This window comes from Oncorhynchus gorbuscha, unplaced genomic scaffold (genome assembly GCF_021184085.1).
Source record: "Oncorhynchus gorbuscha isolate QuinsamMale2020 ecotype Even-year unplaced genomic scaffold, OgorEven_v1.0 Un_scaffold_1211, whole genome shotgun sequence".
NCBI classification, from domain to species: Eukaryota; Metazoa; Chordata; class Actinopteri; order Salmoniformes; family Salmonidae; genus Oncorhynchus; species Oncorhynchus gorbuscha.
Window position 1 is genome coordinate 173827 of NW_025746057.1, and position 11300 is coordinate 185126.

General features: G+C 44.2%; 1 long non-coding RNA gene across 1 annotated transcript; it reads left to right on the forward strand.

Annotated features, from left to right (window-relative positions):
• The first annotated feature begins 801 nt into the window (after positions 1 to 801).
• LOC124021790 lies at positions 802 to 3997 on the forward strand. Its single transcript, XR_006836311.1, has 4 exons — positions 802 to 861; positions 2292 to 2400; positions 3552 to 3646; positions 3879 to 3997. It is a non-coding gene; the product is annotated as an uncharacterized LOC124021790 (long non-coding RNA).
• The last annotated feature ends 7303 nt before the right edge of the window (positions 3998 to 11300 follow it).

The window sequence follows — 11300 nt, forward strand, 5'->3', positions numbered from 1 at the left end:
GTGTGTATAATGTGTACAGGTGGTGTCTCCTCAGTAGTAATGTGTGTATAATGTGTACAGGTGATGTCTCCTCAGTAGTAATGTGTGTATAATGTGTACAGGTGGTGTCTCCTCAGTAGTAATGTGTGTATAATGTGTATAGGTGGTGTCTCCTCAGTAGTAATGTGTGTATAATGTGTACAGGTGGTGTCTCCTCAGTAGTAATGTGTGTATAATGTGTACAGGTGGTGTCTCCTCAGTAGTAATGTGTGTATAATGTGTATAGGTGGTCCAGCTGCTCCTCAGTAGTAATGTCTGTGCAGCGATGATCGAGCCGAATTCATCGAACCCCAACGGCGTATCTCCTCTTCACCTGGCCGCCAAGAACGGACACATCGATGTCATACGGTCAGGACATGACTTCATCATCATCATCATCACTCTGACATCATCATCATCATCACCACTCTGACTTCATCATCATCATCATCACTCTGACATCATCATCATCATCATCCCTCTGACATCATCACTGTTTTTATGTGTTTATATTGTGTGTTTGCTGATCGAATCAGGAATAGACGTTATAGACATTAACAGTGTGTGTGTGTTTGTGTTTCTGTGTGTGTGTGTGTGTGTCTGTGTGTTCATGTGTGTGTGTGTGTGTGTGTAATTCATGTGTGTTCATTATGTGGTGTGTGTGTGTTCATGTGTGTGTGTGTAACTATAATTCATGTGGTTCATTTGCGTGTGTGCGTGTGTGTGTGTCAGTCTGCTGATCCAAGCAGGTATAGACATCAACAGACAGTCAGAGTGGGTTGTACGGCGCTGCATCAGGCAGCTCTCTGTGGAAAGACTGAGGTGGTGAGACTGCTGTTGGATGTGAGTACAACTGTTTCTAACACTGACCTCTAGCCCTGACCTCTAGCCCTCTTATCCTGACCTCTATTCCTGACCTCTAGCCCTGACCTCTAGCCCTGACCTCTAGCTCTGATTTCTAGCCCTGACCTCTAGCCCTGACCTCTAGCCCTGACCTCTAGCCCTGACCTGTAGCCCTGACCTCTAGCCCTGACCTCTAGCCCTGACCTGTAGCTCTGATTTCTAGCCCTGACCTCTAGCCCTCTAGCCCTGACCTCTAGCCCTGACCTCTATTCCTGACCTCTAGCCCTGACCTGTAGCCCTGACCTCTAGCCCTCTAGCCCTGACCTGTAGCCCTGACATCTAGTCCTGGTCTCTTGCCCTCTAGCCCTAAACTCTAACCCTAACCACTAGCCCTGTCCTCTAGCCCATAGCCCCATCTTTGATCAGGTGCTTCTACACCTGCATTGCTTGCTGTTTGGGGTTTTAGGCTGGGTTTCTGTACAGCACTTTGAGATATCAGCTGATGAAAGAAGGGCTATATAAATACATTTGATTTGATTTGATTTGACCCTGACCTCTAGCCCTGACCTTTATACCTCTAGCCCTGACCTCTAACCCTCTTGCACATATATCCACATGTTCTAAGCCAGAACCGTCCAGAGTAGTGATGCTAGTTGGGCGGGCGGGGACTGGCAGCGATCGGTTGAAGAGCATGCATTTAGTTTTACTTGCGTTTAAGAGCAGTTGGAGTCCACGGATGGAGTGTTGTAAGGCATTGAAGCTCAATTGGAGGTTTGTTAACACAGTATCCAATGAAGGGCCAGAGGTATACAGAATGGTGTCGTCTCTAGTTCAGAGGTGGATCAAAGAATAACCAGCAGCAAGAGCGACATCATTGATGTATACAGAGAAAAGAGTCGGTCCGAGAATTGAACCCTGTGGCACCCCCTTAGAGACTGCCAGAGGTCCCGGACAACAGGCCCTCCGATTTGACACAGAACTCTATCAGAGAAGTAGTTGGTGAACCAGGCGAACAATTCATCTAGGTTCATTATGGGTTGTATCTCTAGTTCATCTGGTCCTAATAGTAACTATAATTCATCTAGGTTCATTATGGGTTGTATCTCTAGTTCATCTGGTCCTAATAGTAACTATAATTCATCTAGGTTCATTATGGGTTGTATCTCTAGTTCATCTGGTCCTAATAGTAACTGTAATTGTTGTGCTCCTAGATTTCATGTGGTGCTCCTAGATTTTATGTGGTGCTCCTAGATTTCATGTGCTGCTCCTAGATTTCATGTGCTGCTCCTAGATTTCATGTGGTGCTCCTAGATTGTATGTGGTGCTCCTAAAGTTGGGAGCATCAGCACTACCAATGAAAAATGTAAATTTTGAGCCTTGGATGTATTGACGATGTTTCGATTGATGATTATTGGTTATTGATCCCATAGAGTGGCATCAGTGCTGGGGTGAGGAACACTCTGTGTCAGACGGCTCTGGACATCGTTAATCAGTTCACCGCCACACAGGCCAGCAGAGAGATCAAACAGCTGCTGAGAGGTAACCCCCTGACCCCTAACCCCTGAACTCTAACTAACCTCACAGGCCAGCAGAGAGATCAAACAGCTGCTGAGAGGTAACCCCCGACCCCTAACCCCTGAACTCTAACTAACCTCACAGGCCAGCAGAGAGATCAAACAGCTGCTGAGAGGTAACCCCCGACCCCTAACCCCTGAACTCTAACTAACCTCACAGGCCAGCAGAGAGATCAAACAGCTGCTGAGAGGTAACCCCTGACCCCTAACCCCTGAACTCTAACTAACCTCACAGGCCAGCAGAGAGATTAAACAGCTGCTGAGAGGTAACCCCGACCCCTAACCCCTGAACTCTAACTAACCTCACAGGCCAGCAGAGAGATCAAACAGCTGCTGAGAGGTAACCCCCGACCCCTAACCCTGAACTCTAACTAACCTCACAGGCCAGCAGAGAGATCAAACAGCTGCTGAGAGGTAACCCCTACCCCTAACCCTGAACTCTAACTAACCTCACAGGCCAGCAGAGAGATTAAACAGCTCCTGAGAGGTAACCACTGACCCCTAACCCCTGAACTCTAACTAACCTCACAGGCCAGCAGAGAGATCAAACAGCTGCTGAGAGGTAACCCCTAACCCCTAACCCCTGAACTCTAACTAACCTCACAGGCCAGCAGAGAGATCAAACAGCTGCTGAGAGGTAACCCCTGACCCCTGAACTCTAACTAACCTCACAGGCCAGCAGAGAGATCAAACAGCTGCTGAGAGGTAACCCCTAACCCATAACCCCTGAACTCTAACTAACCTCACAGGCCACCAAACAGCTGCTGAGAGGTTGAAACTCTAGCTCCATGGACACCAGATTAAACAGCTAACCCTAACCCCTGAACTCTAACCCCTGAACTCTAACTAACTATACAGGACAGAAGAGAGATTAAACAGCTCCTGAGAGGTAACCCCTGACCCCTGAACTCTAACTAACCATACAGGACAGCAGAGTGATTCAACAGCTGGGTGTGTGTGTGTTTTGACGTTGAGTTTGACTCTGTGTGTGTGTGTGTGTGTGTGTGTGTGTGTGTGTGTGTGTGTGTGTGTGTGTGTGTGTGTGTGTGTGTGCGTGCGTGTGCGTGCGTGCGTGCGTGTGCGTGCGTGCGTGCGTGCGTGCGTGTGTGTTTGTAGATGCGTCAGCTGCGATGCAGGTCAGAGCTCTGACAGAGTACTGCAACAACTACGACCTGACGAGCCTCAACATCAAGACTGGAGACATCATCACGGTACACACACACACACACACACACACACACACACACACACACACACACACACACACACACACACACACACACACACACACACACACACACACACACACACACACACACACACACACACACACACACACACACACACACACACACACACTCAACATCAAGACTGGAGACATCATCACGGTACACACACACTCAGATGCACCTAACCAGTGGTGTGTGTGTGTGTGTGTGTTAGGTTCTGGAGCAGCATTCTGACGGCCGGTGGAAGGGTTGTATCCATGACAACCGGACAGGAAATGACCGCGTCGGCTACTTCCCCTCCAGCATGGTGGAGGTGATCAGCAAGAGGCCAGGTGACCAGCACACAGTGACCCCTGACCCCTAACAGAGAGAGAGAGAGACCAGCACACAGCGTGTATGTGTGTGAGCGTGCGTGTGTGTGAGGGTTAGACAGCACTCTGTGTCTCAGCTGTCTCCTAACTTATCATCCCTCCATCCCTCCGTCTTCCTTCCCTCCCCCTGCTGCCTATCTGTCTCTGTACCTGTCATTACCTCGTAGACCGTCCCTGCTGCCTATCTGTCTCTGTACCTGTCACCTGTCTCCCTGTGCCTATCTGTCTCTGTCATTACCTCGTAGACCGTCCCTGCTGCCTATCTGTCTCTGTACCTGTCATTACCTCGTAGACCGTCCCTGCTGCCTATCTGTCTCTGTACCTGTCATTACCTCATAGACCGTCCCTGCTGCCTATCTGTCTCTGTACCTGTCATTACCTCGTAGACCGTCCCTGCTGCCTATCTGTCTCTGTACCTGTCATTACCTCGTAGACCGTCCCTGCTGCCTATCTGTCTCTGTACCTGTCATTACCTCGTAGACCGTCCCTGCTGCCTATCTGTCTCTGTACCTGTCATTACCTCGTAGACCGTCCCTGCTGCCTATCTGTCTCTGTACCTGTCATTACCTCGTAGACCGTCCCTGCTGCCTATCTGTCTCTGTACCTGTAATTACCTCGTAGACCGTCCCTGCTGCCTATCTGTCTCTGTACCTGTCATTACCTCGTAGACCGTCCCTGCTGCCTATCTGTCTCTGTACCTGTAATTACCTCGTAGACCGTCCCTGCTGCCTATCTGTCTCTGTACCTGTCATTACCTCGTAGACCGTCCCTGCTGCCTATCTGTCTCTGTACCTGTAATTACCTCATAGACCGTCCCTGCTGCCTATCTGTCTCTGTACCTGTCATTACCTCGTAGACCGTCCCTGCTGCCTATCTGTCTCTGTACCTGTCATTACCTCGTAGACCGTCCCTGCTGCCTATCTGTCTCTGTACCTGTCATTACCTCGTAGACCGCCCTGCTGCCTATCTGTCTCTGTACCTGTCATTACCTCGTCCGTCCCTGCTGCCTATCTGTCTCTGTACCTGTAATTACCTCGTAGACCGTCCCTGCTGCCTATCTGTCTCTGTACCTGTCATTACCTCGTAGACCGTCCCTGCTGCCTATCTGTCTCTGTACCTGTCATTACCTCGTAGACCGTCCCTGCTGCCTATCTGTCTCTGTACCTGTAATTACCCTGACCGTCCCTGCTGCCTATCTGTCTCTGTACCTGTCATTACCTCGTAGACCGTCCCTGCTGCCTATCTGTCTCTGTACCTGTAATTACCTCGTAGACCGTCCCTGCTGCCTATCTGTCTCTGTACCTGTCATTACCTCGTAGACCGTCCCTGCTGCCTACCAGTCATTACCTCGTAGACCGTCCCTGCTGACTACCTGTCTCTGTACCTGTAATTACCTCGTAGACCGTCCCTGCTGCCTATCTGTCTCTGTACCTGTAATTACCTCGCCGTCCCTGCTGCCTATCTGTCTCTGTACCTGTCATTACCTCGTAGACCGTCCCTGCTGCCTATCTGTCTCTGTACCTGTCATTACCTCGTAGACCGTCCCTGCTGCCTATCTGTCTCTGTACCTGTAATTACCTCGTAGACCGTCCCTGCTGCCTATCTGTCTCTGTACCTGTCATTACCTCGTAGACCGTCCCTGCTGCCTATCTGTCTCTGTACCTGTCATTACCTCGTAGACCGTCCCTGCTGCCTATCTGTCTCTGTACCTGTCATTACCTCGTAGACCGTCCCTGCTGACTACCAGTCATTACCTCGTAGACCGTCCCTGCTGCCTACCAGTCATTACCTCGTAGACCGTCCCTGCTGCCTACCAGTCATTACCTCGTAGACCGTCCCTGCTGCCTACCAGTCATTACCTCGTAGACCATCCCTGCTGCCTACCAGTCATTACCTCGTAGACCGTCCCTGCTGCCTACCAGTCATGACCTCGTAGACCGTCCCTGCTGCCTACCAGTCATTACCTCGTAGACCGTCCCTGCTGCCTACCAGTCATTACCTCGTAGACCGTCCCTGCTGCCTACCTGTCTATGTACCTGTCATTACCTCGTAGACCGTCCCTGCTGCCTACCTGTCTCTGTACCTGTAATTACCTCGTAGACCGTCCCTGCTGACTACCAGTCATTACCTCGTAGACCGTCCCTGCTGACTACCAGTCATTACCTCGTAGACCGTCCCTGCTGCCTACCAGTCATTACCTCGTAGACCGTCCCTGCTGACTACCAGTCATTACCTCGTAGACCGTCCCTGCTGACTACCAGTCATTACCTCGTAGACCATCCCTGCTGCCTACCAGTCATTACCTCGTAGACCGTCCCTGCTGACTACCTGTCATTACCTCGTAGACCGTCCCTGCTGACTACCAGTCATTACCTCGTAGACCGTCCCTGCTGCCTATCTGTCATTACTACCGTCCCTGTCACCTGTAATTACCTCGTAGACCGTCCCTGCTGCCTACCAGTCATTACCTCGTACACCAGTCATTACCTCGTAGACCGTCCCTGCTGACTACCAGTCATTACCTCGTAGACCGTCCCTGCTGCTACCAGTCATTACCTCGTAGACCGTCCCTGCTGACTACCAGTCATTACCTCGCCGTCCCTGCTGACTACCAGTCATTACCTCATAGACCGTCCCTGCTGACTACCAGTCATTACCTCATAGACCGTCCCTGCTGACTACCAGTCATTACCTCGTAGACCGTCCCTGCTGCCTACCTACCCGTCCCTGTGACACCTTCATTACCTCGTAGACCGTCCCTGCTGACTACCAGTCATTACCTCGTAGACCGTCCCTGCTGCCTATCTGTCATTACCTCGCCGTCCCTGCTGACTACCAGTCATTACCTCGTAGACCGTCCCTGCTGACTACCAGTCATTACCTCGTAGACCGTCCCTGCTGACTACCTGTCATTACCTCGTAGACCGTCCCTGCTGACTACCAGTCATTACCTCGTAGACCGTCCCTGCTGACCTACCAGTCATTACCAGTCCCTGCTGACTACCAGTCATTACCTCGTAGACCGTCCCTCACCTCATCTCACCCTCCGTTTCAGATGTTTAATTTACATCTTTTCACATTTGTTTTATTAGGTTTTTATATTTCATTTAGTTTTTATCAACATTTGTATATTTTAACTTTGAATGATATTGTTTTATATTTTTAATTATGTATATATAATATTGTGTTATGTTAATATCTAATATAAATATTTGAGTTGACTTATTATTATAGTTTTATATATTTTAATTTATATTGAGTTTTATTTGACTGGTTGTCTGTTTTGGGTTTGTTGTTGTTTCCCCTCCCTCTTCCTGGTTTGTATTTAGGCCCCTCCCTCTCCCAGCAGAGCCACACCCTCCTTCTACGTAGGCACGTCCCCTGTCCCTCCCCCTGCCTCGTTACCACGGTGAACGGCCACCGCTCCCACATGCTCCCACTGCCTCTTCCTCCTCATCCTCCTCTCACGCAAACCACACCTCTCTTCTCCTCCTTTGGTTATCCTCCACTCCTCCTCTCTCCTCCTCCTCCTCCTCCTCCTCCTCCTCCTCCTCCTCCTCTCCTCCTCCTCCTCCTCCCCTCTCTACAAGTCTGGAGCAGCCAAGCCTGCCAGGTATCCAGCTAAAACTCTTAGCTTGTGAATAAATCATATAATCAATACTATTTTCAATATAATCAATACTATGATCAGTACATCGTATGACTATAGTATTATTGTAGTGTGTGTCCCCATCACTGTGGTTAGTGCTAGTAATAGTATTAGTAGCAGTATTAGTTGTAATAGTATTAGTAGCAGTATTAGTTGTAGTAGTATTAGTAGCAGTATTAGTTGTAGTAGTATTAGTAGCAGTATTAGTTGTAGTAGTATTAGTAGCAGTATTAGTTGTAGTAGTATTAGTAGCAGTATTAGTTGTAATAGTATTAGTAGCAGTATTAGTTGTAGTAGTATTAGTAGCAGTATTAGTTGTAGTAGTAGTATTTGCAGTATTAGCAATAGTTGTAGTAGTATTATTTGCAGTATTATCAATAGTTGTAGTAGTATTATTTGCAGTATTATCAATAGTTGTAGTAGTATTATTTGCAGTATTATCAATAGTTGTAGTAGTATTATTTGCAGTATTATCAATAGTTGTAGTAGTATTATTTGCAGTATTATCAATAGTTGTAGTAGTATTATTTGCAGTATTATCAATAGTTGTAGTAGTATTATTTGCAGTATTATCAATAGTTGTAGTAGTATTATTTGCAGTATTATCAATAGTTGTAGTAGTATTATTTGCAGTATTATCAATAGTTGTAGTAGTATTATTTGCAGTATTATCAATAGTTGTAGTAGTATTATTTGCAATATTATCAATAGTTGTAGTAGTATTATTTGCAGTATTATCAATAGTTGTAGTAGTATTATTTGCAGTATTATCAATAGTTGTAGTAGTATTATTTGCAGTATTATCAATAGTTGTAGTAGTATTATTTGCATTATTGTTAATAATCATAACAGTTGGTCATTATTGCTATTATTAGTTGTAGCATTGTTAGTGTTGACCATTGGTACTAATATTAGTTCTACATGTAGTAGTGGTATTGTGGTGGTTTTAGTGTTAGTTATAGTCTGGATATTATAGATCTGTTGTTGTTGTTGTTGTTTTGGTACTAATACTAGTTCTACATGTAGTAGTGGTGCTTGTGGTGGTTTTAGTGTTAGTTATAGTCTAGATATTATAGATCTGTTGTTGTTGTTGTTGTTTTGGTACTAATACTAGTTCTACATGTAGTAGTGGTGCTTGTGGTGGTTTTAGTGTTAGTTATAGTCTAGATATTATAGATCTGTTGTTGTTGTTGTTGTTTTGGTACTAATACTAGTTCTACATGTAGTAGTGGTGCTTGTGGTGGTTTTAGTGTTAGTTATAGTCTAGATATTATAGATCTGTTGTTGTTGTTGTTGTTGTACTAATACTAGTTCTACATGTAGTAGTGGTGCTTGTGGTGGTTTTAGTGTTAGTTATAGTCTAGATATTATAGATCTGTTGTTGTTGTTGTTGTTTTGGTACTAATACTAGTTCTACATGTAGTAGTGGTGCTTGTGGTGGTTTTAGTGTTAGTTATAGTCTAGATATTATAGATCTGTTGTTGTTGTTGTGGTACTAATACTAGTTCTACATGTAGTAGTGGTGCTTGTGGTGGTTTTAGTGTTAGTTATAGTCTAGATATTATAGATCTGTTGTTGTTGTTGTTGTTGTTGTTGTTGTTGTTGTTGTGGTACTAATACTAGTTCTACATGTAGTAGTGGTGCTTGTGGTGGTTTTAGTGTTAGTTATAGTCTAGATATTATAGATCTGTTGTTGTTGTTGTTGTTGTTGTTGTTGTACTAATACTAGTTCTACATGTAGTAGTGGTGCTTGTGGTGGTTTTAGTGTTAGTTATAGTCTAGATATTATAGATCTGTTGTTGTTGTTGTTGTTGGTACTAATACTAGTTCTACATGTAGTAGTGGTGCTTGTGGTGGTTTTAGTGTTAGTTATAGTCTAGATATTATAGATCTGTTGTTGTTGTTGTTGTTGTTGTTTTGGTACTAATACTAGTTCTACATGTAGTAGTGGTGCTTGTGGTGGTTTTAGTGTTAGTTATAGTCTAGATATTATAGATCTGTTGTTGTTGTTGTTGTTGTTGTTGTTGTACTAATACTAGTTCTACATGTAGTAGTGGTGCTTGTGGTGGTTTTAGTGTTAGTTATAGTCTAGATATTATAGATCTGTTGTTGTTGTTGTTGTTGTTGTTGTGGTACTAATACTAGTTCTACATGTAGTAGTGGTGCTTGTGGTGGTTTTAGTGTTAGTTATAGTCTAGATATTATAGATCTGTTGTTGTTGTTGTTGTGGTACTAATACTAGTTCTACATGTAGTAGTGGTGCTTGTGGTGGTTTTAGTGTTAGTTATAGTCTAGATATTATAGATCTGTTGTTGTTGTTGTTGTTGTTGTTGTGGTACTAATACTAGTTCTACATGTAGTAGTGGTGCTTGTGGTGGTTTTAGTGTTAGTTATAGTCTAGATATTATAGATCTGTTGTTGTTGTTGTTGTTGTGGTACTAATACTAGTTCTACATGTAGTAGTGGTGCTTGTGGTGGTTTTAGTGTTAGTTATAGTCTAGATATTATAGATCTGTTGTTGTTGTTGTTGTTGTTGTTGTTGTACTAATACTAGTTCTACATGTAGTAGTGGTGCTTGTGGTGGTTTTAGTGTTAGTTATAGTCTAGATATTATAGATCTGTTGTTGTTGTTGTTGTTGTTGTTGTTGTACTAATACTAGTTCTACATGTAGTAGTAGTGGTGCTTGTGGTGGTTTTAGTGTTAGTTATAGTCTAGATATTATAGATCTGTTGTTGTTGTTGTTGTTGTTGTGGTACTAATACTAGTTCTACATGTAGTAGTGGTGCTTGTGGTGGTTTTAGTGTTAGTTATAGTCTAGATATTATAGATCTGTTGTTGTTGTTGTTTTGGTACTAATACTAGTTCTACATGTAGTAGTGGTGCTTGTGGTGGTTTTAGTGTTAGTTATAGTCTAGATATTATAGATCTGTTGTTGTTGTTGTTGTTGTTGGTACTAATACTAGTTCTACATGTAGTAGTGGTGCTTGTGGTGGTTTTTAGTGTTAGTTATAGTCTAGATATTATAGATCTGTTGTTGTTGTTGTTGTTGGTACTAATACTAGTTCTACATGTAGTAGTGGTGCTTGTGGTGGTTTTAGTGTTAGTTATAGTCTAGATATTATAGATCTGTTGTTGTTGTTGTTGTTGTTGTGGTACTAATACTAGTTCTACATGTAGTAGTGGTGCTTGTGGTGGTTTTAGTGTTAGTTATAGTCTAGATATTATAGATCTGTTGTTGTTGTTGTTTTGGTACTAATACTAGTTCTACATGTAGTAGTGGTGCTTGTGGTGGTTTTAGTGTTAGTTATAGTCTAGATATTATAGATCTGTTGTTGTTGTTGTTTTGGTACTAATACTAGTTCTACATGTAGTAGTGGTGCTTGTGGTGGTTTTAGTGTTAGTTATAGTCTAGATATTATAGATCTGTTGTTGTTGTTGTTTTGGTACTAATACTAGTTCTACATGTAGTAGTGGTGCTTGTGGTGGTTTTAGTGTTAGTTATAGTCTAGATATTATAGATCTGTTGTTGTTGTTGTTGTTTTGGTACTAATACTAGTTCTACATGTAGTAGTGGTGCTTGTGGTGGTTTTAGTGTTAGTTATAGTCTAGATATTA